Here is a 26044-nt window from a genome sequence, read left to right as displayed (position 1 = left end):
TAGTGTAGTTCCTCTTTTAAATAAGAGTACCTTCATAGTGTTATTAACCATGAACCATTCATTGTCTACTGTGCATGTTCTTAGTCAGTCCCTGCAGCTAAACAACACAGTTTAGATAAAACTCAAACAAAAATAGTGACTGCAGGCAACCTGTGTTGGCAAACTGCCTGCAACTAGGAGAAGTTTTCTCAATGGTTTACTGAATGGTCAATCCCCGGGTACACACCGATATATTAGACATAGGTATTAATGAACAAAAAAAGTGTCAGTAAAGAATAAAATACATTAAAAACAGATTAAAAGGGAGGAAGTATTGAATTTACCTCTTAGTAGTCAGGCTCAACGAGCCATATGCACAAAAGTGCAGTAATATTGTCACGCACAGCAATATTACTCTACTACAGGCACTGTGTACTGTGAGTTATGCTATTAGGAACCGGTAGACATCCGGATAGTTACTGTCCCGATATCTCCCAGTAAACCTGTGCCGGCTGGGCGAGGGGGTCAATCTTACCTGTCTGACGTCTTCTTCGGTCGTCCCTTGGCGCCTCCCACGATGCGCTCCAAGCGGTGGTCACGTGATTACAAACACTTCCTCCTTCCGGGTTGAAGGAGGAAGTGTTTGTAATCACGTGATGCGCGTGGAGCGCATTGTGGGAGGTGCCGAGGGACGACCGAAGAAGACGTCGGACAGGTAAGATTGACCCCCCGCCCATCCCGCACAGGTTTAGGCAAGGTAGTAGCTTCTACAGAGACACTGCCTGACACACTGTAACACACAGAGACACTGCCTGCCATGCCACAACACACAGAGACACTTCCTGCCACACCGTAACACTCAGAGACACTGCCTGCCACACTGTAACACACAAAGACACTGCCTGTCACACCACAACACACACAGAGACACTGCCTGCCACACAGTAACACACAGAGACACTGCCTGCCACACTGTAACACAGAGACACTGCCTGCCACACTGTAACACACAGAGACACTGCCTGCCACACTGTAACACACAGAGACACTGCCTGCCACACTGTAACACACAAAGACACTGCCTGCCACGCCATAACACGCCATAACACACACAGAGACACTGCCTGCCACACAGTAACACACAGAGACACTGCCTGCCACACTGTAACACACAGAGACACTGCCTGCCACACTGTAACACACAAAGACACTGCCTTCCACGCCATAACACACACAGAGACACTGCCTGCCACACAGTAACACACAGAGACACTGCCTGCCACACTGTAACACAGAGACACTGCCTGCCACACTGTAACACACAGAGACACTGCCTGCCACACTGTAACACACAGAGACACTGCCTGCCATGCCACAACACACACAGAGACACTGCCTGCCACACAGTAACACACAGAGACACTACCTGCCACACTGTAACACAGAGACACTGCCTGCCACACTGTAACATACAGAGACACTGCCTGCCACGCCACAACACCCAAAGCTTTATGAAATAATCCAATCATATGTTTAGCGCTCTGAAAGTCATAACTTAGTTTCCTCTACCCCTGGTAATCCATAAGCCTGTGCAATGCTTCTGTGGCTACCAAAATCAAACTAGATGCAGTAATCTTCCAGACATAGAATGTGTCCCAGCAGCACAGAACAATGCATGTGCAGATTTAGTGTACAAGCAATGAAAGTTACTGACAAAGGAAGCCAGCATTGTGACAGAGCAGAGTTTGCCTGCTGTCCTGCTTACCATCTTTGCCTGCTAGAGAGCTGCCTGGGACTGGAGATCAGATAGGAGAGAGGAGGAGGCAGGAAGGGGTAACATGAGACAGTGTCACAAGGTCCTTTCAGAAGACACTGGAGTCAATGGAAAGCCTGCTGTGAGGCTGCTCTGGAAATGCCTGCTCTCCTCTCCTGATTCATGCTGAAGCCATTATTCCTGTGATGAGAGGAGAGAGGACATACAGTGCAGGGACACAGCCAGAGCAGAGACAGGCATTGCATAAGTGCAGGAAGCCAGGGCTGCTTCCGTTAGAGCAGAACCCGGCTTCCTGCTGTTGCCTGGCAACACACAGCCACAGCTCAGCAGCGTCTAAGGGCTAAACTATTAACTGAAGGAGGGGAGCAGAACTTTAGAAGTGAAAAAAAACAAGCAGCTCTGTTCTTCAAAGTTCTTTCCTTCCCCCCACATCCTGCAGCAGGACCACAGGAGCCTTGCTGGTATTACAGTCATGGTGACGAGCCAGCAGCTAGGATACATGCTGATAGGGCCCCTTAGACTTTGACAGTAGGGATGGTCGCTGCATTTATAATTCCACGATTCTGGGCGGGATTTGGTGATTCCGGTTCCTAAGCGACGGAACGGAATTGCTATAGCCCTAATTCGGAATTTTCGCGGAACAAAGCGAAATTCCGCGGAATTTTACGTAATTCACATTTTTCCCCCCTAACTGATTCCTGCCTAATAAAAAGTATTTCTACTCAATAGACTCCCTCACTCCTGGAGGGAGGAGGGTCTCGTCTTCCAGGGAACTGTAGGATTTCAAAAGCCAGCTTACATACCTTGGCCGGGAATTGAACCCAGGTCTTGGCCAGGAATTGAACCCAGGTCTAGTGCTCTGTAGGTAGCTCTCTTCACTACTCTACCACCACCAACACTACATGCTGAAGCCAGCCTAGCATGTACCATTATGGCGTACATTTGAATACGGCGCTGGTAGACTTGGGCGCAGGATCCAGCTGTTAAATGGCTGGTCCTGCTTCTGCACAAGTCCGGGGCGTTTTAATTACTATTCCCCCTCCAGGCCGACATGGATAGTGGGGGAATGAAATAATTCGGCTTCCAGCGATTGCTGGAGGCCGAATTATTGTGTTTTTTAAACAACTTCGGCTCCGTCTTCTGACGGAGCCGACCTTCCTCACTGAGCGCCGCTATAGACTGATTCCCATTACAGTCTATGGCGGCGCTGGCTGCGCCCAAAGCTAGCAGCGCTGAAAAGCACTGCTCCGACCATTATGATATATCGAAGAGAAAAATGAGCTTGCTTAGGGATTTGTAGGATGCCAAAAGCCAACTCACATACATTGGCCAGGCCCAGGAATTGAACCCAGGCCTACCGCTCTGTAGGCTGCTATCCTAACCATTATACCACCAACACAACACACTACAATGCTACATGATAAAGCCAGCCTAGCATGTACCAAGAGAAAAATGAGCTTATTTAGGGAATTGTAGGATTTCAAAAGCCAACTCATATACATTGGCCAGGCCCAGGGATTGAAACCAGGCCTACCACTCTGCAGGTTGCTATCCTAACCATTATACCACCAACACAACACACAACAATGCTACATGCTGAAGCCAGCCTAGCATGTACCAGTGTGATATAGCCAAGAGAAAAATGAGCTTGCTTAGGGAATTGTAGGATTTCTTGCATATGGGCCTGTGTGTCTAACCAGGGGCGTAGCACTAGGGGGTGCAGAGGTTGCAACCGCATTGGGGCCCTTGGGCCAGAGGGGCCCCAAGAGGCCTTCCTTCAACTGCAGTATTAGCTCTCTATTGGTCCTGTGCTCATAATAATCACTTCTATAGATACTTTGAATAGTGGTAATCATTAACTAGCTGTTCCCCATCCCCTTCTTGCACCTCTGACACTGTAGTTGCCATTGGCAGGTTTTGGTGCGCGTATCAATTGTTATGTATAAAGTGCTTGGGGGGCCCCATTGTAAAACTTGCATCGGGGCCCTTAGCTCCTTAGCTACGCCACTGTGTCTAAGCCATAGTGTGAGCTATAAGTCCGAGGCAGCAAATGGCATTGTAAACAAACATGAACAACAAAAACAAAAGTTTGCTTTCCTAAAACAGAAAGAATTTGCGATAATTCAGGTTAGAGTGAGCTCGAGATGTCTCCCAGGCACCACTGCTGAATATATGCAAATTAACCATTGTACCCTTAGAAGCTAAACACACCTCCAGAACCGCTGGAATGCAATGATGTGTCAGCTTGTTAATGTGTACAGAGCCATAATAATCCAACATGCATACAGGCTGTTTCGGATTGTTTGATCCTCATCAGTGCATGGCATGGATTAATTTGGCTCTATGGAGTAGGGCTTGTAAATCCGAGAGGCACAGACTAACCAGCAAGCTCATGGTGACCCAGAACTCATTGGGGTGTGTAAGGGACTACAATGGTCCTAAAAGCCCCCTTACTAAGATGTTAAGAAAAACAAAAGTTTGCTTTCCTAAAACAGAAAGAATTTGCGATAATGAGCTTGCTGGTTAGTCTGTGCCTCTCGGATTTACAAGCCCTACTCCATAGAGCCAAATTAATCCATGCCATGCACTGATGAGGATCAAACAATCCGAAACAGCCTGTATGCATGTTGGATTATTATGGCTCTGTACACATTAACAAGCTGACACATCATTGCATTCCAGCGGTTCTGGAGGTGTGTTTAGCTTCTAAGGGTACAATGGTTAATTTGCATATATTCAGCAGTGGTGCCTGGGAGACATCTCGAGCTCACTCTAACCTGAATTATCGCAAATTCTTTCTGTTTTAGGAAAGCAAACTTTTGTTTTTCTTAACATCTTAGTAAGGGGGCTTTTAGGACCATTGTAGTCCCTTACACACCCCAATGAGTTCTGGGTCACTCACCATGAGCTTGCTGGTTAGTCTGTGCCTCTCGGATTTACAAGCCCTACTCCATAGAGCCAAATTAATCTATGCCATGCACTGATGAGGATCAAACAATCCGAAACAGCCTGTATGCATGTTGGATTATTATGGCTCTGTACATATTAACAAGCTGACACATCATTGCATTCCAGCGGTTCTGGAGGTGTGTTTAGCTTCTAAGGGTACAATGGTTAATTTGCATATATTCAGCAGTGGTGCCTGGGAGACATCTCGAGCTCACTCTAACCTGAATTATCGCAAATTCTTTCTGTTTTAGGAAAGCAAACTTTTGTTTTTCTTAACATCTTAGTAAGGGGGCTTTTAGGACCATTGTAGTCCCTTACACACCCCAATGAGTTCTGGGTCACCATTAGTGTTGGGCGAACATCTAGATGTTCGGGTTCGGGCCGAACAGGCCGAACATGGCCGCGATGTTCGGGTGTTCGACCCGAACTCCGAACATAATGGAAGTCAATGGGGACCCGAACTTTTGTGCTTTGTAAAGCCTCCTTACATGCTACACACCCCAAATTTACAGGGTGTGTGCACCTTGGGAGTGGGTACAAGAGGAAAAAATTTTTTGCAAAAAGAGCTTATAGTTTTTGAGAAAATCGATTTTAAAGTTTCAAAGGGAAAACTGTCTTTTAAATGCGGGAAATGTCTGTTTTCTTTGCACAGGTAACATGCTTTTTGTCGGCATGCAGTCATAAATGTAATACATATAAGAGGTTCCAGGAAAAGGGACCGGTAACGCTAACCCAGCAGCAGCACACGTGATGGAACAGGAGGAGGGTGGCGCAGGAGGAGAAGGCCACGCTTTGAGACACAACAACCCAGGCCTTGCATGAGGACAAGAAGCGTGCGGATAGCAATTTGCATTTTGTCGCCATGCAGTCATAAATGTAATACAGATGAGAGGTTCAATAAACAGGGACCGGAAACGCTAACCCATCACAGATGTTCATTGTTCATGTTACTTGGTTGGGGTCCGGGAGTGTTGCGCAGTCGTTTCCAATCCAGGATTGATTCATTTTAATTTGAGTCAGACGGTCTGCATTTTCTGTGGAGAGGCGGATACGCCGCCGATCTGTGACGATGCCTCCGGCAGCACTGAAACAGCGTTCCGACATAACGCTGGCTGCCGGGCAAGCCAGTACCTCTATTGCGTACATTGCCAGTTTGTGCCAGGTGTCTAGCTTCGATACCCAATATTTGAAGGGTGAGGATGGATTGTTCAACACAGCTACGCCATCTGACATGTAGTCCTTGACCATCTTCTCCAGGCGATCGGTGTTGGAGGTGGATCTGCACGCTTGCTGTTCTGTGTGCTGCTGCATGGGTGTCAGAAAATTTTCCCACTCCAAGGACACTGCCGATACCATTCCCTTTTGGGCACTAGCTGCGGCTTGTGTTGTTTGCTGCCATCCTGGTCGTCCTGGGTTTGCGGAAGTCAGTCTGTCGGCGTACAACTGGCTAGAGGAGGGGGAGGATGTCAATCTCCTCTCTAAAGTCTCCACAAGGGCCTGCTGGTATTCTTCCATTTTGACCTGTCTGGCTCTTTCTTCAAGCAGTTTTGGAACATTGTGTTTGTACCGTGGATCCAGAAGGGTATAAACCCAGTAATTGGTGTTGTCCAGAATGCGCACAATGCGTGGGTCACGTTCAATGCAGTCCTAGGCCGAAGAGGTCATAGCCTAGGGTCACAAAACCTGTTTATTTGGGCAATTTCAATGGTGGCGAGTCTGACGTACATAAATCGCAGCAATGGCCGTTAGCAACGTCTGAATCTCACGAAATGTCTCATGCAGGTAGAAGACATATTGTTAGACTTGGGCTCCAAAGATGGGTTCCCTACATCTCTGCAAACCAGAGTTACAGGGCTCCAAATTTGGTAAAATCCCCCATAGGCTTTCATTGGGCCTCCTATTTACAGTTCCAAAATCTCACATCTTTTCAAAGGGCAATGTGAGATTTTGGAAAGTGAAATAGGGAGGCAATGAAATCCTATAGGGGATTTTACCAATTTTGGACCCCTGTAACTCTGGTTTGCAGAGATGTAGGGACCCCATCTTTGGAATCCAAGTCTAACAATATGTCTTCTACCTGCATGAGACATTTCGTGAGATTCAGACTTTGCTAACAGCCATTGCTGCGATTTATGTACGTCACCATCACTACTATTGAAATAGCCCAAATAAACAGGTTTTTGTGACCCTAGGCTATGACCTCTTTGGCCTAGGGGCCCGAAACTCACCAGTCATGTTCCCCCTAAGGGTCCCTACAATGCTAGAAAATTTGGTACTGCTGAGCCATTGCCCTTTGAAAAGATGTGAGATTTTGGAAAGTGAAATAGGGAGGCAATGAAATCCTATGGGGGATTTTACCAATTTTGGACCCCTGTAACTCTGGTTTGCAGAGATGTAGGGACCCCATCTTTGGAATCCAAGTCTAACAATATGTCTTCTACCTGCATGAGACATTTCGTGAGATTCAGACTTTGCTAACGGCCATTGCTGCGATTTATGTACGTCACCATCACTACCATTGAAATAGCCCAAATAAACAGGTTTTTGTGACCCTAGGCTATGACCTCTTCGGCCTAGGGGCCCGAAACTCACCAGTCATGTTCCCCCTAAGGGTCCCTACAATGCTAGAAAATTTGGTACTGCTGAGCCATTGCCCTTTGAAAAGATGTGAGATTTTGGAAAGTGAAATAGGGAGGCAATGAAATCCTATTGGGGATTTTACCAATTTTGGACCCCTGTAACTCTGGTTTGCAGAGATGTAGGGACCCCATCTTTGGAATCCAAGTCTAACAATATGTCTTCTACCTGCATGAGACATTTCGTGAGATTCAGACTTTGCTAACGGCCATTGCTGCGATTTATGTACGTCACCATCACTACCATTGAAATAGCCCAAATAAACAGGTTTTTGTGACCCTAGGCTATGACCTCTTCGGCCTAGGGGCCCGAAACTCACCAGTCATGTTCCCCCTAAGGGTCCCTACAATGCTAGAAAATTTGGTACTGCTGAGCCATTGCCCTTTGAAAAGATGTGAGATTTTGGAAAGTGAAATAGGGAGGCAATGAAATCCTATGGGGGATTTTACCAATGTTGGACCCCTGTAACTCTGGTTTGCAGAGATGTAGGGACCCCATCTTTGGAATCCAAGTCTAACAATATGTCTTCTACCTGCATGAGACATTTCGTGAGATTCAGACTTTGCTAACGGCCATTGCTGCGATTTATGTACGTCACCATCACTACCATTGAAATAGCCCAAATAAACAGGTTTTTGTGACCCTAGGCTATGACCTCTTCGGCCTAGGGGCCCGAAACTCACCAGTCATGTTCCCCCTAAGGGTCCCTACAATGCTAGAAAATTTGGTACTGCTGAGCCATTGCCCTTTGAAAAGATGTGAGATTTTGGAAAGGGAAATAGGGAGGCAATGAAATCCTATGGGGGATTTTACCAATTTTGGACCCCTGTAACTCTGGTTTGCAGAGATGTAGGGACCCCATCTTTGGAATCCAAGTCTAACAATATGTCTTCTACCTGCATGAGACATTTCGTGAGATTCAGACTTTGCTAACGGCCATTGCTGCGATTTATGTACGTCACCATCACTACCATTGAAATAGCCCAAATAAACAGGTTTTTGTGACCCTAGGCTATGACCTCTTTGGCCTAGGGGCCCAAAACTCACCAGTCATGTTCCCCCTAAGGGTCCCTACAATGCTAGAAAATTTGCCACTGCTGAGTAATTGCCCTTTGAAAAGATGTGAGATTTTGGAAAGTGAAATAGGGAGGCAATGAAATCCTATGGGGGATTTTACCAATTTTGGACCCCTGTAACTCTGGTTTGCAGAGATGTAGGGACCCCATCTTTGGAATCCAAGTCTAACAATATGTCTTCTACCTGCATGAGACATTTCGTGAGATTCAGACTTTGCTAACGGCCATTGCTGCGATTTATGTACGTCACCATCACTACAATTGAAATAGCCCAAATAAACAGGTTTTTGTGACCCTATGCTATGACCTCTTTGGCCTAGGGGCCCGAAACTCACCAGTCATGTTCCCCCTAAGGGTCCCTACAATGCTAGAAAATTTGCCACTGCTGAGTAATTGCCCTTTGAAAAGATGTGAGATTTTGGAACTGTAAATAGGAGGCCCAATGAAAGCCTATGGGGGATTTTACCAAATTTGGAGCCCTGTAACTCTGGTTTGCAGAGATGTAGGGAACCCATCTTTGGAGCCCAAGTCTAACAATATGTCTTCTACCTGCATGAGACATTTCGTGAGATTCAGACGTTGCTAACGGCCATTGCTGCGATTTATGTACGTCACCATCACTACCATTGAAATAGCCCAAATAAACAGGTTTTTGTGACCCTAGGCTATGACCTCTTCGGCCTAGGGGCCCGAAACTCACCAGTCATGTTCCCCCTAAGGGTCCCTACAATGCTAGAAAATTTGGTACTGCTGAGCCATTGCCCTTTGAAAAGATGTGAGATTTTGGAAAGTGAAATAGGGAGGCAATGAAATCCTATGGGGGATTTTACCAATGTTGGACCCCTGTAACTCTGGTTTGCAGAGATGTAGGGACCCCATCTTTGGAATCCAAGTCTAACAATATGTCTTCTACCTGCATGAGACATTTCGTGAGATTCAGACTTTGCTAACGGCCATTGCTGCGATTTATGTACGTCACCATCACTACCATTGAAATAGCCCAAATAAACAGGTTTTTGTGACCCTAGGCTATGACCTCTTCGGCCTAGGGGCCCGAAACTCACCAGTCATGTTCCCCCTAAGGGTCCCTACAATGCTAGAAAATTTGGTACTGCTGAGCCATTGCCCTTTGAAAAGATGTGAGATTTTGGAAAGGGAAATAGGGAGGCAATGAAATCCTATGGGGGATTTTACCAATTTTGGACCCCTGTAACTCTGGTTTGCAGAGATGTAGGGACCCCATCTTTGGAATCCAAGTCTAACAATATGTCTTCTACCTGCATGAGACATTTCGTGAGATTCAGACTTTGCTAACGGCCATTGCTGCGATTTATGTACGTCACCATCACTACCATTGAAATAGCCCAAATAAACAGGTTTTTGTGACCCTAGGCTATGACCTCTTTGGCCTAGGGGTCCAAAACTCACCAGTCATGTTCCCCCTAAGGGTCCCTACAATGCTAGAAAATTTGCCACTGCTGAGTAATTGCCCTTTGAAAAGATGTGAGATTTTGGAAAGTGAAATAGGGAGGCAATGAAATCCTATGGGGGATTTTACCAATTTTGGACCCCTGTAACTCTGGTTTGCAGAGATGTAGGGACCCCATCTTTGGAATCCAAGTCTAACAATATGTCTTCTACCTGCATGAGACATTTCGTGAGATTCAGACTTTGCTAACGGCCATTGCTGCGATTTATGTACGTCACCATCACTACAATTGAAATAGCCCAAATAAACAGGTTTTTGTGACCCTATGCTATGACCTCTTTGGCCTAGGGGCCCGAAACTCACCAGTCATGTTCCCCCTAAGGGTCCCTACAATGCTAGAAAATTTGCCACTGCTGAGTAATTGCCCTTTGAAAAGATGTGAGATTTTGGAACTGTAAATAGGAGGCCCAATGAAAGCCTATGGGGGATTTTACCAAATTTGGAGCCCTGTAACTCTGGTTTGCAGAGATGTAGGGAACCCATCTTTGGAGCCCAAGTCTAACAATATGTCTTCTACCTGCATGAGACATTTCGTGAGATTCAGACGTTGCTAACGGCCATTGCTGCGATTTATGTACGTCAGACTCGCCACCATTGAAATTGCCCAAATAAACAGGTTTTGTGACCCTAGGCTATGACCTCTTCGGCCTAGGACTGCATTGAACGCGACCCACGCATTGTGCGCATTCTGGACAACACCAATTACTGGGTTTATACCCTTCTGGATCCACGGTACAAACACAATGTTCCAAAACTGCTTGAAGAAAGAGCCAGACAGGTCAAAATGGAAGAATACCAGCAGGCCCTTGTGGAGACTTTAGAGAGGAGATTGATATCCTCCCCCTCCTCTAGCCAGTTGTAAGCCGACAGACTGACTTCCGCAAACCCTGGACGACCAGGAGGGCAGCAAACAACACAAGCCGCAGCTAGTGCCCAAAAGGGAATGGTATCGGCAGTGTCCTTGGAGTGGGAACATTTTCTGACACCCATGCAGCAGCACACAGAACAGCAAGCGTGCAGATCCACCTCCAACACCGATCGCCTGGAGAAGATGGTCAAGGACTACATGTCAGATGGCGTAGCTGTGTTGAACAATCCATCTGCACCCTTCAACTATTGGGTGTCGAAGCTAGACACCTGGCACAAACTGGCAATGTACGCAATAGAGGTACTGGCTTGCCCGGCAGCCAGCGTTATGTCGGAACGCTGTTTCAGTGCTGCCGGAGGCATCGTCACAGATCGGCGGCGTATCCGCCTCTCCACAGAAAATGCAGACCGTCTGACTCAAATTAAAATGAATCAATCCTGGATTGGAAACGACTACGCAACACTCCCGGACCCCAACCAAGTAACATGAACAATGAACATCTGTGATGGGTTAGCGTTTCTGGTCCCTGTTTATTGAACCTCTCATCTGTATTACATTTATGACTGCATGGCGACAAAATGCAAATTGCTATCCGCACGCTTCTTGTCCTCATGCAAGGCCTGGGTTGTTGTGTCTCAAAGCGTGGCCTTCTCCTCCTGCGCCACCCTCCTCCTGTTCCATCACGTGTGCTGCTGCTGGGTTAGCGTTACCGGTCCCTTTTCCTGGAACCTCTTATATGTATTACATTTATGACTGCATGCCGACAAAAAGCATGTTACCTGTGCAAAGAAAACAGACATTTCCCGCATTTAAAAGACAGTTTTTCCTTTAAAACTTTAAAATCGATTTTCTCAAAAACTATAAGCTCTTTTTGCTAAAAAAAGTTTCCTCTTGTACCCACTCCCAAGGTGCACATACCCTGTAAATTTGGGGTATGTAGCATATAAGGAGGCTTTACAAAGCACGAAAGTTCGGGTCCCCATTGACTTCCATTATGTTCGGAGTTCGGCCATGTTCGGCCCGAACCCGAACATCTAGATGTTCGCCCAACACTACACGTGACCCGTTCGGCCAATCACAGCGCTAGCCGAACGTTCGGGTAACGTTCGGCCATGCGCTCTTAGTTCGGCCATATGGCCGAACAGTTTGGCCGAACACCATCAGGTGTTCGGCCGAACCCGAACATCACCCGAACAGGGTGATGTTCTGCAGAACCCGAACAGTGGCGAACACTGTTCGCCCAACACTAGTCACCATGAGCTTGCTAAAAAAACATGAAGTTCCCAACACGCTGACCAGCTAATACACTTGTTACCAGCTCATTTGCTAGCTGGATGGTGGGATTGCTAAATAATGGAGTTTGTAGACTTGCTCTTAACTGGTTTTGTTGTCTACCTGTTGAGTAGATCAGGAGTGGGCCAGTTAACTGCACCACTGACTGCTTTATAGAATGCACAGTATGCCCTCAGTTCTGATTTGAAAAAACTGACCTTTTTTGGGACCCACCTACATGCAAACCTCCTGCTGAAGTCGGTTTTCACTGAAAGTTGCTTTTTTTACTAGTTTCAAAGACCTTTTACAATAAACAATAGTCTTCTTCTGCAAATCAAAACTGCTGCCTTTTTTAAACATCCAATTTTGACTCCCCTGGGTAAAAGTGGACTCAAAAGCGTGTCCTTGAATAGTGTCTACAGTATTTCCAGATAGTAAAAAAAATACTAACATTGAGTTTTATAGTAAAAATCATGGCTGCCTACAGGTTGAAATGGTAACTTCATTTTTAAAAACATTTAATTTTAAAATCTTGTGTAGCTTTTTGTGATATAAATTTATTAACAAATGTTTTAATTAAAGGAGCACTATGGTGAAAATTGTAAAATTTAAAATATGTGCAAACATATACAAATAAGAAGTTGTTTTTTTTTTCCAGAGTAAAATGAGCCATACATTACTTTTCTCCTATGTTGCTGTCACTTACAGAAGGCAGTAGAAATCTGACAGAAGCAACAGGTTTTGGACTAGTCCATCTCTTCATGGTGGATTCTAAGGGATTTATTTATTTTCAAAAGCACTTAGTGAATGGCAGCTGCTCTGTCCAACTGCCAAAAAACTGTGTAGCGAGCAGGGAAGCTGGCCAGCATCATTGTTTAAACCCTTTTTAGGGAATATTTTTATAAAGAATAAAGGCCTTGCTGAGAATTAGGGATGCTCATTCGGATTCCGCAAAAATGCAATTTCCGAAATTCCGATCAGAAATTGCATTTCCATCGGAATGCGGAAATCGGTAATGCAAGTGCCGTAGGCGGATTTCCGCCGGAAATCGCGGAAATTTCCGCCAGAAATCGCGGAAATTCCACCTGACTTTAACATCGATTTTCTCAAAAACTATAAGGTCTTTTTGAAAACTTTTTTACATCTTGTTCACAAGATTCAGTTTAATAAACCCTGAACATTTGGTGTTTCTAGGACTTAAGGGGGCTTTGCTATTAACCGCTAAAGTCGGCGGATTTTTACTGTAATGTAAAATGCAGAAAATGGGCAGATGCAGATTTTCTGCGTTTTACATTACAGTAAAAATCAGCCGACTTTAGCGGTTAATAGCAAAGCCCCCTTAAGTCCTATAAACACCAAATTTTCAGGGTTTATTAAACAGAAGCTTCTGAATAAGATGCAAACAAGTTTTCAAAAAGACCTTATAGTTTTTGAGAAAATCGATGTTAAATTCGGGCGGAATTTCCGCGATTTCCGGCAGAAATTCTGCATTGGAATGCGGAAATTGGTAGCGGAAAGCGGAATCGGTAATTGGTACATGACGGAATGCGGATTTACCGCGGAATCGGAAATTGGCATTCCGACCATCCCTACTGAGAATCCCCTATGAAGAGATGGACTAGTTCAAAACATGTCGCTTCTGTCAGATTTCTGCTATCTACTGTAAGTGGCAGCAACATAGGAGAAAAGTAATTTATGGCTTATTTTACTCTGGGAAAAAACATGCTTCTTATTTGTCTATGTTTGCACATTTTACATTTTGCAATTTTTTGGCATAGTGTCCCTGTTAGATAATCTAATACTACTGTATACTGTATATAGACACTTAACAGATACAGTATATTACTTTTTTTTATTGTAAAACACTTATTATATAGTTTTAACTGTGTAATTTTTTATGTGTAATGTTTGGCAGTTTTCCACTGTAGGGCTTCCCACTACAATGTGAACAGGTTTTTGATACAAGAATGTATGGAGGACTTTTTGTGTCATGAACTTTTATGTCTAACATCAAAATAATGTGGTCTACATCAAGGCTTTTACACGCCAATCATTACAGCTAGTACAATTTTCATCAAAATTGGCCTACATTATAGTAATTTGCTTGAATTTCTTATCACTTTAAAAGCAGTGATGTCTTTACAAATAGTCAAGTGTAGAACAAAAGCGTGAAAGATTATGACCGCTAAACTAAATTGCTGTCTTTACAGAATGCTGCGGTAGTTTTCTTTGAAAGGTTTTCCCTTTTTTATCTTGCTGTTAACAAAATAAAACTGATGTCCCTGAATTTGTTTCCGATCCTATTATTCCATGTATTTTTCATGGTCCTGACTGCATAAGAATGGCCACATGTAAGTTTGGTTTTATTACAATCAGTTATGAAAGCGGATGCCAGACTCATCCATTCTTCTCACCACTTCGCATCCACATCCTCCCTTGAAGTTTCTCAATTTTATACCTGGCCTACAGTGTTGCTTACAAATTTTCGCCAACCATTTTTACATCTAAAATGGTATTTTCAATTTCAAGAAAAAAATGTGAAAATACATTGTACTTTGGTAATATGGCCAAAGAAAACAAATTGTTCTTTCCGATGCAAACATTTATCAAAAAAAATTAGCTAAAAAACGCATGAAAATTTGAAAAGTCACAAACTAATTACAAAATGATTTTCGATTCCACTTTCATTTGAAAGTCCAATATTTTATTATTTTCATGAAAATGAATGTGAAAAGAATATCTGCATTTTCGCTCACCACTGCTGGCCTATAAATCTACAACTTGCTGCTTGTTCGCAGGTATACATACACCAGGCAGTCCACTCTGGTCCTCCAGCGTCTTTTGCCTAACTGCCCGCACATTTACCACTCCCATGCATGCCTGTAGGATCTCTCAAGAGCCTACCCCACCCTTTGGGACTTCCTTCCACCGCCCATCAGACTTGTCCCTTTCTTTAACACATTCAAGCAAGCTCTCAAAACCCAGCTCTTCAAGATGGCCTACCCACTTCCTACTACACAGTAAACTCTCCACTGAATATTTATTATACAGCCCTACCTAGTTTCTCCCCTCCCCAGATTGTAAGCTTTTGGCAGGGTCCTCCCTTCCCTAGTGTATTCCTCATACTTGTATTACTGGGCCTACCTAATCAACCCAAAATTGCATGATCATGTATTTTGTACCCTGGTTGCCTTGTATAGCTTTATCCTATGTTGTATAACCTTGTTACATCTGTTATCCATACATTGTATGTATATATTGTCCAGTGCAGTGTAATATGTTTGCACTTTATAAATACAAAAATGTATAATATTTATATTATATTAGAACAAAATTGGTTAAAAACTAACCTAAGATACTAAGAGTGACTTCTCTTTATTATTTATATTAATAAAAAGATATAGGTAAGTTGGGATCATGGCTCTGAGCATAAAGTTGTCTTCTAACAAATTAAACTGTCAATGAAAAAGAGGCTGGTAGCCATTAGAAGGTGTCCCACAATGCGACACTGCTGAATTGCTTATTGTCCCTCTGTTGTCCCTGAAAGCAAAATACCCCTCAATAACAGCTGGATTGCAGAGTCACATTATACTACTACATACTACCAGGGCCGGGACGAGGTTCTCCAGCACTAGAGGCGGATATTTCAAAATGCTCCCCCCTACCCATACTGCTTGTCCCAGTATGGGTAGCAAACCGAGTAAACTGCACACTGCCACATACAAACTGCAGGAGGGGGGCCAAGGAGAGAGGGAAGTTAGATATAAATGTAGGGCCCCTCTCGGCACCCTTGCAGCCGTGCGCCCAGAGGCTGGAGCCTATCCAGCCTCTGCCTCGACCCGACTCTGCATACTACACTTAAACCCCTTACACACTCTACTGTGTGGTAACTTCTGGTTCTCCTTGAGTTTTCTAGGCAATCTGAAACAAATAATTATGTATTTCACAAGCAAGCAGAAAAAAGATGCACCAATCCTGGCACTGAAGTATAAAAGTATCTGCCTTTGAATTGGCTTGCATTTGCTATTTGTAGCCTCATTTTTTTTTTTACGCTGGCAGACTGGTGCCCACTTTTTATTGCACCCAAATTTCACAGTCTGGCAAATATTTTGTATGGGTGCTCACGGGGCACCTGATATTTAATGTTTTGTGCCCAATAATTAATGCTTGCACCAGAATTGCAACGTGGGGGGAATAGTTGAGGTTAGGTGGTGGTGGGGGTTAAGGTTAACCGTGGTCTTTAAGGTTAGGCAAAGGGTTGTGTTTTAAAGGTTATGCATAGTGTGTGTGTGTGTGTGGGGGGGGGGGGTTATTAATGGTTGAGCATGAGGTTGAGATTAAGAATTAGGCATAAGCAGGGGGGTTGGTTGAGCTTAGATATTGGTAGAGGGAGGGTTCTGTGTGAGAATGGGGATTGGTTTAATTGTGGAAAAATACAGTATTGGTAGTATTGACTTATATTTTACAGTTGTAATTTCAATTCCAAATTGTAGACTATCGGACGTAAATAATGAATTGCTCTAAACCCACAGCTGAACTCTGGTCCCCTACCTCTCATGTCCCCACCTCTCCCTCTTGATTGTAAGCCTTTGGGCAGGGTCCTCCTCCTTTTGTGTCCTACCTGATCATGCACCTCCATTACTGTAACCCCATGCTATGCATCTGAGTGAACTGAACTTGCCTAATTCCATGCTCCATCCAGTGACTGACTAAGCATTACCTGGTACTCCTACTGTGCTGTGTGATCTGGTTTTCTTGTATTCCTGTATTGTCATATTGCTGTATGCACCCTACAAGTATGCTGTGTGTATTGCAGCTAGACAACCCCCAGGTGGAACTGCTGGGATGCATACAATGCCATATAGAGTCACAGCCCTCAAGACAGCTACCAGATGGTGCTGTATTAGTACTGTGAATTGCTTTAAAGAGGAGCTGTCAGCCATACTATGCCAGATAAAAAAACGCCATATATAAGTAGATAAATATTAGCTCTACTTATATAACATGTGTATTGCACTGTCCAAGTGTTGATTTCAGTGAACTTTATAAAATAAAAAAAGGTAAATGGACAGAATTCTTTTCGCTGGCAGGGGCCATCTTTACTCCATCCAGCTGAAGCCAATGGTGAGGTCATGTCCTCCCTTACTCCCTCCTCCTCCCCACACCAATAGTGTCCCGCCGAGCCGGGAATGCTACAGGGTTGATTGTAAATGCAGGGAATCCCTAAGGAAATTGTAGCAGGGACGGGGGTCCCCATGGATGCGATGCGGTGGTGGCAGCCACTGCCCACATGAATCAGTGGAGATGACTGTCGGGCTGGAGTGTGGGGAGGGGGCAGACACGGACAGTCATGGGAGGCAGCCAATGAGAGGAAAAGGAGTGAGAGTGACACAGGCTGCAGCCAATCAGGCTGAACTAGCTGTGTCTGTGCAGAAACTCCCCCCACCCCAGCCTGCACTGCAACTTCTCTTTTTTGGCTGATTACTGGCTGCGTACTAAGGAGCTGGGGACATGAGGATTAATCTCTGCAATAAAAAAGTAAGATTGATTTTAAAGTTATGCATTGCCTTTTTAGCATTCCTTTTATATGGTCAACAGATAGAAATAGAGAATTGATTTGGTTTTTCATGCCTAACAGTTACTCTTTAAGCATTACTAGATAGCTATCACTTTGATAATCAAAGAGGTTGGGGATAGGAAAGCTTTATATTAATGTTCACTGGGATGTCATGGCTTTTGCACTTTCACGTGGAAGGGAGTATGGCTGTGAACAAGAAGAGGGTCCTGGGAAGCAGCAAGCCAAATGTGATGGGGCTAAAATTTCACTACAATTTTACTACTCCTAGCACTGCTGTTATTGCTGACCTGATTCTAAAAAGATGCTAGTATATGCTTGAGGAGCAACAAGAAGATCCGGGCACCAGATCAGTATGCAAAGGTTCCACCGCCTTATTCCATCCTCAGACAAGACAAGATACACATAGTAGCAACGATCTGACAGCTGTTTCGTAAGCTGGCTCTTGCTTTCTCAGAGCAAGTGCCTCTGAGGTAGCAACTAGCAAGCGCCAGCTTGCAAAACAGCTGTCAGATCGTTGCTACTATGTGTATCTTGTCTTGCCTGGGGATGGAATAAAGTGGTGGAACCTTTGCATACTCATCTGGTGCCTGGATCTTCTTGTTTCTCCTCAAGCATATACTATTGCCTACTCTCTGGAGGCACAGTACTCCACCTGACCCCCAGAGGCCTGTCAGTATAGCATCTTGTGCCGATTTACACCTTTTCAAGTCTTAGAAAATGCTAATTGCTGGTCTTTTGACTTCAGTACCACCATACTCGCAACAAGCAAGTAGGTAGTTTAGTTAGAAGAAATGTGGTTAAAATAACTGATTGGCAAACTACAAAATCAGTGATTCAGAAAGTATTGAAAGAAATAAAGTGGATGAGCATGACAACAGACAGCCAACTAGCATTATATACATTTTCTGCTGTGGTCGGTTTCATAAGTAGGGATGGTCAGAAATGCAGATTTCTGATTCCACAGAAATTCCACAACATAATGATGGCAAACCGATTTCCGATTATGATTTACAACTTTTCGAAACTTCTGAATAACAACTCTAATCGGAAATCACACCGCACCACTGATACCAGTTTGTAGTGTGAAACCAGGCTTAGAGGCAAAGGATGAGCAGGACAGCCAGTTAACCATTACTGCCGCACAGACGTGAGCCTCACGTCTGAGGCAGGTGCTGCTGCAGAAGCAGGGACACGAGGCTCATGTCTGTGCAATCTGTGGGGCTGTGCACGTGAGCGTGCGGGCAGAAGTCCACGATCCCGATGGTCCTGGCATCAGGGGAGATTGGTGGCAGGGGACAGATGTCCCCTGAACCAATCCGTGCATGTCCACCGAGAATGAACACTGTTTTTCTTCAAAAACAGTGATCATTCTCTATTGGTGTCGCCGTACTCCCTCCACACACTTGTTTTTGTCACTCCTGCCACCACTTGTAAGATTAATGGATGGGAACTTTGTTCCCATTCATTCATCTACCCTCTAGGCCACCGTGATCACTGGCATCAATCAGATGTCTGCACCACTTCCAAAGTGACACAGCCACGCATTACTTCCTATTAAGCGTACTTATTGTATGATTAAAGTAATGTGGCCAAATAGTAATATTACAACTACATACATTAGGGACTAACAATGTTTTAATATGTATGTCAAGATAATATATATTTTTATTAAATTATTGGCATGTGATTACTGATGGATGTTAAACTGAAAAAATGCACATTTATTTCCAAATAAAATATTGTCACCATACATTTTAGTAGGTATATCATTTAAATGTTGCAATAACCAGGACAAATAGGCAAATAAAATGTGTGTTTTTTATCCACAGTAGAACTTTTTATTTTAAAACTATAATGGCTGAAAACTGAGAAATAAGGATTTTTTTTTCTTATTATTCCCATTAAAATGCATTTAGAATTAAATAATTATTAGCATAATGTACCACCCAAAGTAAGCCTAATTGGTTGCGGAAAAAACAAGGTATAGATCATTTTATTGGGATAAGTAGTGATAAAGTTATTGGGGATGAAGGGGGAGGAGCACTGAAATGTGAAAGGTACTTTTGCCTATAAGGTGAAAAAAAACGCGGGCTGAAATGGTTAATTTAAATTGTTTCAAATTAAATAAATATGGCAGGCTCCATATTCCTCTCATTTTAGTTTTCTTTTAAAGAGCCTAGCCAGGGACTGCTTTAAGCAGACCCGAACTCTTGCATAGCACACAATGAAAAGTTTTAATTCCTCATATAAATGCTGTAGAAATCAACTGCACTGACCTGTGTTTTATTTATTTAGCTACACTAGAGTGTAATTATATGTTGGAGTGCCTTATCAGTAGGTGGGACTGCCTGTACAGAAAAAGACAGATGCTTTAAAGAGACTCTGTAACTTTAAAAAGATCCCATTGGGGGTACTCACCTCGGGTGGGGGAAGCCTCCGGATCCTAATAAGGCTTCCCACGCCGTCCTGCGTCCCACGGGGGTCTCGCTGCAGCCTTCTGAACAGCCGGCGACAGGCCCGACTGTAATTTCAATATTTACCTTTGCTGGCTCCAGCGGGGGCGCTGTGGCTGCATTCGGCTCGGAAATAGACGGAAATACCCGATCTCCGTCGGGTCCGCTCTACTGCGCAGGTGCCGGAGACTTGCGCCTGCGCAGTAGAGCGGACCCGACGGCGATCGGGTATTTTCGCCTACTTCGGAGCCGACAGCCGTCAGAGGGCCTGCGCAGGAGCCAGGAAGGTAAATATTACGTCACGGCTGTACGGAGGGCTGCAGCGAGACCCCCGAGGGACGCAGGACGGCGTGGGAAGCCGGAGGCTTCCCCCACCCGAGGTGAGTACCCCCCAGGGGACGTTTTGCCCTTACAGTTCCTCTTTAACGATTTTTGTGATCCCTGAAAGCTCAAATCTTCAGGGTTTTAAGGATTTCTGTAAATTGTAATGTAGTTTTTCTCCATTATGCTTATCATGTTGTGTCTAATCTTTTAGAGCAGAGAGGAAGGTTCAAGTTAAAGGGAACCTAAATGGAGAGGGAATGGATATGGATGTTTCCTTTTAAAAAATACTGATTGCCTGGCAGTCCTGCTGATCTCTTTCAATGCAGTAGTGGTTGAATCACACACCTGAAACAAGCATGCAGCTAATCCAGTCTAACTTCAGTCAAAGCACCTGATCTGCATGCTTGTTGAGGGGTTGTGGCTAAAAGTATTAGAGACACAGGATCAGCAGGAGAGTCAGGCAACTTGTAGTATTTTAATAGGAAAAATCCATATCCTTCTCAGTTTAGGTTCCCTTTAAGATCCACTGTAATTAGTAGTTTTATTGTAGCACAGACTTTCAGAAAGAGCTTCAGCCTGTATCTACTTAGGAAGCTTTGTCTGTGTCTCAGTACCATGATGGTGCCAAAACAAATGGTGCCAGCTGAAAAACTTGCCAACTTTTACTGGTCTACTTTAACTTACATGAACACATTTTTGAAATATAATAATAATAATAATAACAATAATAATAACAATGGTTTTGTAACGATTGTGGTATTCTCTCCGTGATCAGCGCACAAGGCGTGCGCTGACACGGCAGAAATCCTCCACAAGCGTATAATTTGCGGGGACCCAGCAAAAGGTGCAATGCACCTGTAGAGGGAAATTCCTGTCGGCAGGTGGAGCTGTGGAGTGCAGAGGAACCGCTCCTCTGCCCTGCCACAGACGCAAGACAGGAATTGTACGAAGGGAAGAAACGCAGGGCAAGATAGCCCTGAAAGAGAGAGAGCAAAGCGACAGAGGGTATGTGTGTGCACCAATCTAGTCGCCAACCCGCGACACACACACAACAGCAGATACAAAGCATGTACGCAATCGCGAGAGAGGCGATTGCCAGAGGTGACACAAGGCTACAGCAAGGCAGAGCAGGAGAGCAGCAAAGGCACAGCAAATATACAATGAGAAGATAAGGAAAATAACAAACGCTAACTAAACGCGAACATCGCACTCATTCGCAACAGTGCACGCGTTTATGCGCGGTCTCCGCATGTTAAGCACAACAGAGACAAGCACGCATAACTAACCACCGACAGACAAACATAAAACAGAGGACGCGAGTACTTGCTTAACGGTTACCTCACCGAGCCTCCAGCAAGCGTTCGTAGCAGACAAGACAGATACACGAAAACAGGAATAAGTGAGAGATAGGATCCACAGCACTAGCGCAAGGCGAGTGCGATCCAAGTACAGCAAGAGAGTAGCAGACCAGAAGGATCCACAGCACTAGCGCAAGGCAAGTGCGATCCAAGTACAGCAAGAGAGTAGCAGACCAGAAGGATCCACAGCACTAGCGCAAAGTGAGTGCGATCCAAGTATAGAAAGAGAGCTGGAGATCAGATGGATCCACAGCACTAGTGCAAGGCGAGTGCGATCCTGGCAAGACAGATCAGATGAGATAGCTGGTAGTAACCGCTGCTCCAGCTATACTCCAAGAACAAAGATCAGAACGACTTCCTGTTGATCACCGCTGGGACAGGACAATCGCAACAGACAAACAAAACAGATATGCAATCCTAACTGCACTGGGGAATCTGCCTAGTGCAGTCCCAGGAATTACTCTAGACTAATCTTCAAACAATGAGCAAGGCTGACACTCAGGAGTGTTCCACAAGACTAACTCTTATGACCAGCCCAGGTCTGTGATATCACATAGTATATATAGAGCAAGCCTACAAAGGATGTGGCTAGGAAATCTGCATGACAAACGTATGCAAATTCCTCAGCAGCAAGCTACACAACTGACAAAAGGTCTCTCTTCCAGAGACCTGCAGAATGCAGACCTGAACAGTGGTCAAAAGGCTGCCTGCCTGCGCAGGCAGCCGAGCGGATCCTCACAGGTTTTTCGGAAAATTAGTATTATCACTGTTATTATTATTATTATTATTAATAATATTATTATTATTGTTATTATTATTATTATTATTATTATATTGTTATTGCTAATGTTTTGATTATTATTGATATTTTTATGTATAAATATTATTATTGTTGTTATTAATATTTCTATATTTAGACTAGTTGGCCTTTAAAAGTTACACTAACAAAAGAATATTCTATGGTCTACAAAAATACAGATTTATTAGTGACAGGATTCCCCTGGACATGAGTGTCTTTCTATGCCATATCCTTTGTAGAAAGTAAAAAGTGCCAGCTAGATAAAATCGGAAGCCCATATGAAACAGAAAGTATCACTTCAGCTGAAAAAGCTATAAAATAGTTACTATTCAGCGCAGTAAATCAGGAAAGTGCTGATTTAGGTACTATTAAACTGACTTCAGTTCTTTCAGCATGTCAGAGGCAACTGCCATGGGTTGTCCGTATGCTAATTCACTCTTTGAAGTATGTTGGCATGAATTATGCTAGAACAATAAAAATAACCTCCCGCTGTAGCAACTAATGCTCATTGCGCCAGCCTAATTCATGTACTTTAGATTGACAAAGCAGGTTGATAGGATCTGGTTTTCTTCAAAACTGGTGTGCTGCCAACACATTAGAAAGAAAGCCGCTTACCATATCAAAACACTTCCCATGTTCTTTTCATTCTAGTACATCTCAGCTTCTCTAGAATGTATCAGTAAAAGGGAATATCCATTATGCTGTAAGTTGCTTTTTCTTGAAGAGTCTTTGTTTTTTTTTCTCTTTTATATTTGAACTGGATATGTAAAGTAGCTTTCTTAATAAGAATTGTTCTGGGAAAGCAGGATGTTTTTGTCACCCTCCATCCCCTTTACCTTGCTAAAGCAAATCTGACATTTGAAACCTAGGCAAGACACCTTTTGTTTTCAGTCCCTTTCCCAATCTAGAGAACAGAAAGATCATAACATACATCGATTAGCTTGCTGTGTACCAATAAGAAATTGATAGTTTGCATAGAAATTGTAAGGATCAGTGTAGCAACCAGAGAGAATCCGATTATTGGTGATCTGCAGTATCGCCAATAATACAGATGTCACCCGATTATTGATAATCTGCAGAATCACTAATAATACAAGCGCAACTAACCTCTGGACGCCCAATACAACAATTGACAATGAGACAATAATAATTCACACGTATGTGGAAATATCCACCACACGGTAATTCCTCAGAGGTGTGGTTACCTCTGAATGGGAACCCCGTGTGTGAGATCCTCAAGCCAGACGGAGAGAGGAATCTCAGCCCCTGGCAGTAATCGTCTGCTAGGGCAGGCGTCTCGGAGAGGCAAGCCTCAGAGATAGCCCTCCAGTGGGAGAGGTTCCACTGGAGGGAGAAAGGTCAGACAAGCAGAGGGTCGGCAACAGAGAGATGGCAACAGTACAGGAACGGAGGGCTGATTCAGAGTCGATAAACAGGCAGGGTTGGCAACTTTGAATCAGATAGGTAGAGGTACAAGATCGGCAAGAGAAAAGAGTAGTCAGGGATAGCCAGAGTCAAAACACAGATAAATATACAATATAATACTAACTGACGTGTGACGTCCTTAGTATCAACACCTAGGAACTGAGCTAAGGTCTGAGCATTTACACCTAAGTATTCACGACAGCAGACAACTTGCTACTGACCAGCAAGTCCTATATGTAGCCAGAGAGCTACTCAGCGCCGCCCCAGAGCCCCAGCCAATCCAAACTACTGCTGGAGTCAGCTGACCGACCTGGTCAGCTGACTCCTCTTCTGGAGCGATAAAGTTCCTGTCTCCTCGCGCGTGCGTGCGTAATGTGGAGACTCTGAGCCTGGGAGGGAGTGGGCGACCCCCCAGGCAGCAAGTGTGCGGCGGAGTCCGCCAAGCTCACGGACTCCGCCGCCTGCCCTACTCCACCCGCCGGCAGGACTGCGGAGGCCCCTCTCTGAGATGCGGAGTCCGCCGCCACGTGCGTTCTGGCGGTGGCTCCGCTATCTCTCACAGAACTAATGTTATTTCTCAAAATTAGTTTGTAAAGGACACACAAATTATAATCAGGCCATATACATCTCACTGGCCCACCCTCACTGAACCCATGTATGTATTTAATTTATTAACATTGTACTGTTTATGTACAACAAGGGTCTTTACAGGTTAGAATATTGTCCTGGAGATCTAATAAGAGTGTGTGTATGATCCCTGCTGGCAGAAATGTTACCTGAATCTATCTTTGTGTTTGCTTATACTATAGCCCCATGTGCAGGACACAGATATAGGGAGGAGGGGTTCTGATCATTTTTGCCAAGAGGAAGAGGGTACAATAAGGACAGTACCTACCCACTTATTCAGGTAATGTCAGACACAGCTACTTAGACACTTATAGATACAACTTAATGATGACATGAGAGTGCTGTTTCCCCAAACAATTAAAGGGCCACTGCTGTGAAAATCTTAAACACATGTAAACACATACAAATACGAAGTACAGTTCTTCCAGAGTAAAATGAGCCATAAATTACTTTTCTCCTATGTTGCTGTCACTTAAAGTAGGTAGTAGAAATTTGACAGCACCGACAGGTTTTGGGCTTGTCCATCTCTCCATAGGGGATTCTCAGTAAAAAGATTTATAAAAAGATGCTGGCCAGCCTTTGTGCTCGTTGTACACTTTTTTGTCAGTTAGACCAAGAAACTGTCTTCCACATGAGGAGATGGTCTAGTTCAAAACCTGTCGGTTCTGACAGTTTTCTACTACTTACTGAAAGTGACAGCAGCATAGGAAAAAAGTAATTTATGGCTCATTTTACTCTGGAAGAAATGTACTTCTTATATGTATATGTTTACATATATTTTAAATTTTAAAATGTTCACGACATTGGTCCTTTAAGCATAGTTGGCATCAGTGATAAACAAAACGGTTCCTGGCCTCTAAAAAAGTGGTGAGAACCCTGTGAAATGGCTGTCAGGCTAATCCCTGACCCTTGCGCAAAAGGTGGATCAGCGCAACACCAGGCCGCCTCCGAATGGCCTCCAATCAGAGATGCGCTGAGCCCCCCCAGAAACTACAAATGCACCTTGAACCCAAACAGAAGCTCTGCATATACTCCAAAAGCATGGCTGTTAAGTGGGAGCAGCTGACCAAAAACGAAATAAATTAGTACATAGCAAGGAAATGAACAGCGCTACTTAAAAACAGGCAAGTGCCTACCTGCAAAAGAGTGCAAGCCCCACTTGTGGAGTCGAATACACACCGAGCATGCACATGACCTGTCTACCACTGGAGGAGGATGTTAGTTTCCTGTAACAGCTTGCATGCAACCTATTAAGTACTCGTCCCTCCCACTGCGAAGAAGTCGATCCTCCATGGGAGGGGCCTAACACTAACTAAATCCTAACCTATGTATATGCATAGCCTGGGTGCGGCTAATCAAATAAAATCGAAAATTGAAAATTGCGCAAAAGGTGGATCAGGGGCTTGCACTCTTTTGCAGGTAGGCACTTGCCTGTT

The sequence above is a fragment of the Hyperolius riggenbachi genome, chromosome 1 (genome assembly GCF_040937935.1).
Source record: "Hyperolius riggenbachi isolate aHypRig1 chromosome 1, aHypRig1.pri, whole genome shotgun sequence".
Lineage (NCBI taxonomy): Eukaryota > Metazoa > Chordata > Amphibia > Anura > Hyperoliidae > Hyperolius > Hyperolius riggenbachi.
Note: the sequence above shows the minus strand (reverse complement) of the source record.